This window comes from Sinohyriopsis cumingii, unplaced genomic scaffold (assembly GCF_028554795.1).
Source record: "Sinohyriopsis cumingii isolate HCF-2022 unplaced genomic scaffold, ASM2855479v2 utg000348l, whole genome shotgun sequence".
Lineage (NCBI taxonomy): Eukaryota > Metazoa > Mollusca > Bivalvia > Unionida > Unionidae > Sinohyriopsis > Sinohyriopsis cumingii.
In genome coordinates, this window is record NW_028315888.1 from 1031159 (window position 1) to 1040583 (window position 9425).

Consider the following 9425-nt stretch of genomic DNA (forward strand, 5'->3'; position numbering starts at 1 on the left):
GTCATTTCAATAATAACTGCACCTTCCAGATTAGTTCCAAGTAAAAAGAGTAAGTGCAAACAAGTTAAGGAAATACATGATTTTCAAGTTGAGTGCCCCATCTACGATCAAGCAGGACAATTTATACCACGATAAACTCAGGATAAACTTTAAACTATATATATATATATAAAACGGAACCAGATGATTATTGACGAAGGTAGTGGTCTCGGTGTAGCAACAATCACTCCTCAGTTGATGCATCCTTAAGATGACAAGTTAGTGATTTTCTCTTTGTCAACTCATCATTTTCCCATCTTTTGCAGCCCAGAAACCATATGATACTTGACACGTGTGCACAACACCCTACAACCCGAGCACCAACCTTGCAAGTACAGTACCATCCTTTGATGGAATCTGTGTAATCGTTAGGCTTGTATTGGATCCACAGTGAATGTGTTTTCTTTCTGGAGTGGCGAGACTGGATTTTTGCAATTAACAGGCCTAGAAAATCCATGCATACCTTAACATCATAAAGCCCCTCATATGTGAGTTGTTCATTTGTATAGCTTGGAGCCTGTTTGACTTGATAAATGCCTATAGTGACGTAACGCAGGTAATCAACTGAGAGCATGGGGAAATCAGTCAGTTTATCAGTTGATGCATCCATCTTAAAGTAGATTTTGCGCTTATTCAGCAAGTTGTTCTCTTGAACCAGGATTTGAACACTATTCGGTTCCTTTGCTTTTTCAACCATCCTTTTTGCGGTCTCAGCAGCTGATGGATGCATGTTGGCCAGGGGTGGTCGAAATTTATTCATTAATGCACAGACACTTCTAAGGAAGTCACCTATATGAGGAACAAGTGTATTTGGCACTACTTTATCAAAAACTTCCACCCTTTTACTCGTGCATTAACGCTCTCTACTACCCATCGTAATTTTGTGACCAGTCTTGACGTGTTGGCATCTTCTGTTGAATGCTGCTTCTGTCCTTTATGTAGAAAAACTGGCATTTCAACTTTAAATCCATGTTCCTGTAGGAAATCGACAGAGTCGCGGAACCCCTGTCTACAACAAAAACATCACCCTCCTCTAACCAGTATGTAATATCTTCAGCATTTGTTCTTACAATGTGTTTAGTTATGCTTGCATCATTGTTATAATGGTCAGCTAAATATGGGCCTAGAACAGATAAAATATAACCATCAGTTCCCACAACCATCATTGGCTTAACTAATGGTTGATTTTTATGTAAACTATATGAACATCGTTGGAAGTTATAGTCAGAGCTCTTTTGTATATATATATATATATATATATATATATATATATATATATATATATATATATATATATATATATATATATATATATATATATATATATATATATATATATATATATATATATATATATATATATATATATATATATATATATATATATATATATATATATGTGTGTATGTGTATGTGTGTGTGTGTGTGTGTGTGTGTGTACCATCAAGGACAAGGACTGATATATTGTAAAGCTTCATTACTAAAGTATGAGTTTTCCAAATGAAATTTGCAACATCTACTATATGAATTTATAAATATACTACACTCTACAAAAGACAGGGTAATGGCACAGATTGGGACATTAACAAGATGATTTCGATGCCCATGTGGTTTTTTACATACAACACAACGTCTGTGTGATCTTGGTGTTGATGGAATTTGAAGTTGAATTGTTTGTGGGCTTTTTAAGGCAGCACTTGAAGTAGTTGGTAGCTGAAAATCTGGATCATGTTGTGGACTGGGTGAACGTGTCACTGAGAGATTTCTGTAATATTTACTACGGCAACTAGAGCAAACATCATCTTGTGTTACAGACCTTTGCAATAATTCCTCTGTATGCTTTTCTAGAATGCCTGTAAGTACTTTTGTTCTAGCTGATGGTTTTACCCTTTTGTAGCACCAAGAACATTGATATGCTTTAGGCATTTCAGATTTTTGTAGAAATTAATTTATTTTAGACCATTTAATAAACTGTCACATATGACATAAAGTCTTATATAATTCATTTATGGTTACTTTTCATTTTTTTGCAACTATTCACTTAGGCAATCATATATATTATATATTGGTACTCAAGCCTGCAACTTCCACCCACACATTTCTTGTAGTGATGTAGCCTGAAACAGATTGTATGTAGAGTATATAAAAATCAACAACTCAGCTTATTATGTATTAATTTTCATAATTCATGTTTTTGTATAATAGTTTTATTGTGTAATCATTTATGACATATAACAGAGGCCAGCATTTTGTATTTCTAAATCACTTTGGTCAGAATATATTTTATGCGATATGTTTTATGGTTAGTAAGTACCCCTCATTGTTTATTTCCCGAACAAAAAAGGCATGTGGGCTACATTTTGTTATTATTTTACTACTGCTGTTATTATTTATTATTATTAGTAGTAGTATTAGTGATATTACTTTTATTCAAGCAAGTTTTACTTTGACTAATAGATTTTCACCTGTAAATTTTATGGCATTATAGTTTTTTTGTTTTATTATACCTGATTAGTAAGTTTAGAAGCTTTTGAGGTGCTCTTTTAATGAAATAAAGACATTATGTTATTACAATAAATATGCAGTAATTAGATACATAGATTGAACTATTAGGTTTTTGGCGTAGAAGTATTGCAAATATTATTTTCAGTTACAAAATCATAATTACTTGGCTTCCATCGGGACTGTGGACATTGTTAAAATTTTAGCAATTGTTAATTGTTTTAGCAATTGTTAAAAACATCATTAGTGTAGTAATCTTTTTAAATTTGTTATGCTATTCTTTAAAGGATTGTTCTTGTTATGTACGAGTGTATCGGAAAATGGGATAAAAATTCAGTATGAAAAAATTGAATATAAATATACTTGTATGAAAGGTATACTATCTAAATATGGAAGAATAATCGCTTCACAACATGGGTTTCACTACCATTATTTTCTGATGCAGACATGATTTGCCACCCTTTTAGATGAAAAACATATTGATAAAAATGTTACCTTGCTTGAAATAAAATTGAAATTGATTTTGTGCATTATTTTATATTTTGTTGGTTTTGCGGCGTTGTTACTAATTTTATTTCAAAATAAATTCACAGCTGTTGATATTAATTCTTAAAAAGGAGGAAGGAAAAAAAAATAAAAAAAAATAAATGATTGTGGGGGATTCGAACTTGGTGTGATAGCTTTCGAAATAAATGCTCAACCGCTAGAGCAAATTGAACGTTTGAAGTGTTCGATGTACATTATGCACATAACACTTTTTCCATGCTGCTTTATATGACTGCAGACTAGTAGTTGTTTGCACATTTGATATTAGAATTTTAAAGAATTATTATTGTTACTATATGAATAAAGACACAGTTAACAAAATTTAATGAAACAGTACGCAGGTTGTAAACGTTATTTCCATCAGAAAATTGACAGATTGATTTAGATGACATTTACGGAACTGCGCTGTAATAGTGAATTAAAGATAGCAAACGGTATCGTGATGGAACTGAAGAAAAACCATGTTATTAATGTATAAAATAAATAATATAAGTGTACTTACCATATTATTTAAAGCATCCTTTTGCCAAACATTGGCAACGTAAAAATACAATTTCGTTTAATGTTTAATCCACGTAGTCTTTGTTTATATATAGTTCCAAATGCCCCTTCAACGCCTCTTCGAAAAATCCTGTTCCCAATGCAATTTAGATATAATGAAAATAGAGAGAAAGAATGGAAACATTATTTTAAAAATATCTGAATTGTTATTATTCCCGGAATTTTTCTAATATAATAATGGAGGAAATAATATAGCGCACTCTAGAAATGCGGGTCTAATTGCTTATGCGTGGCGATACTTCGGCAGGTACGGTGCAATAGGGAAAACAACGACAATGATATATAGACAGCAAAATTCAAGAATTTTTTTAATTTTTAGTGATTAGCGCAAACGTGAACACATGAGTTAATATGAGAACCTAAAACATTTTTAAAAATGAATAAATCAATGTAAATACCTTGTCTGATCAAGCCTGCACTTATATCTTATTTTTAGTTTCAAGTTGCTCAAAGATAACATTTTCTCTTAAATTTCCCATACCAGACCATGTTAAAAGGTCGTGTTTTGGTATGAAAAAAGAAATTTATGTGCATATTTAATGCAGAATAGGGTGATTTATACATCGAATAATACAACACGGCACAGAGTTGTGATATTTACAAGAATTTGTTTCCCCATAAAAACGGGGGCACAAAATGGCCCTTATTCCATATAGTCCTTTGGACTCTCTTGAATCGTCATATTCATAATTTAAACTAAACTGCACTGATCTTGCTTCTCTGGCACATTTATTTGATAACAGCCCGAATCTATACATTTCCAACGAAGGCTGGTATTTTATAACATTTAATGCACATAATTGGGATGCTTTTGCCCACATTGGTTGTTGCGCTTAGTATAAGAGTATGGAAATGTTGTAAAGTGTGCAATCTGACTAAAATCAGGTCTCCACCCTCTACTTGAAGATCAAACAGCGACCACTTAAGGGTCATGTTCAGTTGACCTTTTAATTAGCATAAGTAAATGCAGCTTTCAACAATCTGGACAGGAATCAAATCGTTCAGCGCCTATTGATGCTCTTCATCCATTCTGCTCAGCCTCCCAATCGCGAAGATGAAAGACTTCTTCTGCTGTCTGATAAATTTAACGATTATGGTAATAACATAGGTCACCAGAACATTGCCACTAAGCGGTCGCAGTCAGATCTTCAAGTATGATAATGAATATCTAATTTAAATCAGATTGTAAAGCGAATAAAGCTCTCACAAAAGAGGAAAAAGAGGATGTAGCTCCATTCAGACATTATTTTATTTGACCATATAACCATTAATTATCTGTATTGATAGACACGTGTGTTTGTATTTATTTTTGACATCTTTCATACGTTATATGTTTCGTCGTTTGTATTTGAAAATGTAAAATGGTAAAACGTACACTCGGTCTGGGTTGTTATTAAAATTAAACATATATATTTATAATTAGTAAGTTTTGCTTGCGTATTTCTTGCAGAAATAAACACATTATAGTTTTAAATCAACCTGAAAAATAAAAATAAAACGTTTTTTTTAGATGGAAGTGTGATTATTACATATTTTGTTATTAGAAGTTTTAATATTTTTAGAATAATTAAAAAACAATACAGTGCATGCTTACCGATAATTATTTGTTACTGGAATACTTCATCTTCCCTTCTCTAGGAAGCGTAGTACTAAAAATTCAAAGAAAAAAACGTGAAGAATAAGCACTAAATAGTTTATATTAAATACATTAATTATGTTAAAACCTATTTTGTTTAATGTTCTTTTTCGAACTAATTGATTCTGATAAAATATTAAGACAATGAGACTGTGATATTCTTGGTAGATTTTCAAGCAAAACTGTATACTTTATTATAGCAAAATTTGCCTGTGTTAAGAATTGATACTTTTCGTTGGTACAAATATCCTCATTAATTCAATAAAGGAACATTACTGTGTGGGGAAAACAAATCTCTAAACCACAAAGGCATCCTCATAAATTAGATCAGATAAACAAATATTCATGTTGTTATGACACACTTCAAAGTTCCTCAAAATTGTGTTAGCATCATTTGGGAATACTCTCAGCTACCTGTACTCCTAGATATTACTCCATTAATAAAATATTCAAGATTTACGTGTAACTTCGGCAGAGATACAGCGACCTATTTACAGGTCACAACAAAATACGGGAAAGAGTAGTAGTGCTTTAGTTTGGATCTAATATAGTGTTTTATGCCTAAGAAATACATTTAGGTTATTTTGTTGTAATGCCGTCGGAGTAATGGGTCCTGCATAAGCACTCACCACATAATAATTAAACTGTATAAAATGGCCCCTGGTGATCACTTTTGACAAACTGATATAACTTTAGAACAAGAACATTTGATAGGTCAATTAAATACTGATCTCGAAAATAATCCTTTCGGAATTTTTTTTTGTTTAAGAGACAAAAGTTGATTTATTTTATCGTCCGTTGCCAAACGGAAATATCTCACGATTTTGAATATCATAAATGTATGACACTTTATTTTTCTATGACTATTCATTTTTTGTTAAGGCAACAACAAAACAAGAACAGTTGATCAAAACATACAGTCATAATATACACAAATCTATCTTCATCTTGATCTGTTAATTGTATATAATGTTCTAAATGTCTTGTTATAAAAATATCTAATAATTTCTACAAAATGCGACTTTTAACATGTAAAGCATTGTGTCAACATGAAAGACCATATAATGTATGGTTAGGTGTAGGCAGGACAGGCCTATGGCCCAGAATGTTGATTTTAACTGCAATTTTGGTTTATTCATTTTACCTCAAGATAATTTGTTTCAACTATGACAGTAGATTTTTCACAAATCAAATTAGAGCAGGACGCAAGAACATTTTAAACTATTTCGGGGATTACATTTCTTTTTAATCCGAGCCCCCAGCCCGATTTCTTGGTAAATGGCCACGCCTATTCGCTTATGTATACAAAATTTTGGATGCCACATACAATCACTTATATCATTTTTCATCTCGGTGTATTGATGTTGGATTTCATGTAACGACGACAATGTTAAAACAATAATCCTGTTTTAAATTTCACTGTAATACGGATGTTCCAATAAAGAGTTTCATGATTGTGTGATATGCTATATCCAGAGCACTAGTACATTCCAATCAATGCAAGTCTGTTGTGTTGCATGATTCTATGATATACAATATCCTGAGCACTAATACATTCCAATCAATGCAAAATCTGTGGTGCTGCATGATTCTATGATATGCTATATCCTGAGCACTAGTACATTCCAATCAATGCAAGTCTGTGGTGTTGCATTTTTACATCTTAATAGCAATGTATTGCCGTTGTGGAATTGGCACAACGAAAATAACGGCAGAAATATATTTTGATATTATGTATATTTTTGATAACTCCTCGATCTGACCGCCATATAAATTTGCTTTTTTATACCTCAGCGCCGAATACAAATAAAAATATGATTGCCGTAGCTAAGCAGCCGTCCGCATTTGTGAATTTTAGTCTACACGTTTGTTTGTCAGCTGTATAAAGCAATAGTCTACAAGCCATATTCAGCTTTAACCTGGGCCGTGATACATCGTCATGTGTCTTCCTAGCATGAATATTGTTATATTATAAAGAAAGTAGTATAAAAAGTGGTGTATCCGCTATAAAATTTTAGGCTCATGATAGCATCACTAGTTTCATCTGGTAACACACACCGAAAATTGCCGTCAAATAATGGTGCTGGATATCATGGTCTATGTTGTATGTGGATTGGATGACGTCAAAGAAAACAACTATAGTTCTTATTAATCACGCCACATTGTCACTAAATTTCTCAAACTTTCATATCAAATTGAAATTTCTAATTATCTTGTGTGGATAGCTTTTAAATAAGTTGGAGGTACTCCTGAAGAGAATTATCTGAATGGATGATAAATAATTAGTTTGTTTAAAATACGATCGTTAAAGAATCAAAAGAGTTTTAATGCTTGAACATTACGTTGCGGGAAAAATGCCTCGAAGTTATAAAAATAAAAAACACAGATCTTCGGAAATCACAAATGGGGGAAGAAAATATGACGAAACCAAATTCACTGTGGATTTGTTTTGTATGCAGATACATATCAACATGTAGATTAACCAATATCATCACCCATGCTCTACAAAGATGAACACTGGAATTTACAAATACAGCTAGATGCTTACTGGCATATGTTTAGGTGAGAAAACAAGGTATACAATTCACAAAGAATACGTCATATATCGTGTGTCTCACATAAATTTCAGACCAGAATTGAGAATCTGTTAAACGTGTAAGAAATGACACAATGAATGTATGAAAATGAAAGAACTGGATTGAAAAGCACAGAAATCGAGTTAAACTCTAAAACTTGTCGCATTAGATGGAGACAACATCTAGGCAGCAGTAATTCCAAACAGGGAAATGTATAGACTCGTATTCACATAACTGCACGTTAATGAAACAATGCAAATGAGTTAGTCTACACTTAAATCTTTCTTGAAATGGATATCTTTAATTCTGGTCAATAATAACAACATTTGTTTAATATTAAACTTCAGGGTCTTTTGTTCAAAGAGTGATGATCTCAATTCATAAAACTTAATTGGTTTAGATAAATCAATAAAAAAAGTAATAAAGTACACGATACATACAAGTTACAAAACACATGTATGATACACAGTATATACAAGTTACATGATGTATTCTTGACAACGAATTTTTTCTCGAATACTGGAAAATGGAGGGCATTCAGTACAACGTGAATGTTGGAAAGACGACAGTTAAGTTCTCCATGCCACTGTACCGATGATCACACGATTACATAGGTACATGACTAGTATACTTCCACTGGGTAAAATAAGTCTACCATTTCTGCTGTTTTACATCTGATAACAATTGAATCATTTCAAAAGTAATACATAATCTATGCGTATGACTTTCGTGTAAACATTATTTCCTTAAGTTAAGTAGCGGAAGATTGCACAAATCATACAATGTTTCAAATTAATTCTGCCATATTTTTTCACATAAAGCTAAGCAAAATACAAGTTAGCCTTTTAAATATGAAGCAAACAATTATGTAAATTTAAGTGTGTATTTGTTTGCATATGAATTTCTAATGAAACACAAACAAGTCTTGAATGAAAAAAATAAATTCAAATCAACTCCAAAATGAAGCAAACGTTTGGAATTTAAAAAGCATAGAATACCTGGTTATGCTAAAATTAAAGGGAAAGGCGGAAGTTATTTTTGTTCACGGAACACAGATGTCCAACAACAGTGACTAAAATCTAAAAGGACTTAAATGTGAAAGTTAACGTTTTACACCTATGTCCAAATTTCATTTGTACTGGATATTTAACAAACTGTAAGAGCTGACAATACTAATTGTTCTGACTTGGATAAACTCAATTCAAACATGTAAACCCACATGTCTATTAATAATTCATTCACTCTGATAACTTATTTCGACACCCTATTTCAAAGCATCGCAAATATGCTCTTATATGTCTATTCCAAATCTAAACTGCACACAACTAAATCTGCTTTGGCCAGTGTACTTGCATATAAGAGTCGATTGAATTTGTAAGGAGTAATCAGTAGAACAAACTGTTCTGAAAGCGCATTTTGCGACAGCTAATCAGGGTCTATATTGTTTGCAGTTGGACTCTACTCAAGCGTGCGTAAATATAATATTTATTCATAATTATCATGGTCACCCAATAATGATAACTGATGTTTAATGTGCGCCCATCCCAACCTCTTATCTCGTCAAA

General features: G+C 32.2%; 1 pseudogene; it reads right to left on the reverse strand.

Moving 5' to 3' along the window:
• Nucleotides 1-223: 223 nt before the first annotated feature.
• Nucleotides 224-1517, reverse strand: LOC149774353 (uncharacterized; annotated as a pseudogene).
• Nucleotides 1518-9425: the final 7908 nt, after the last annotated feature.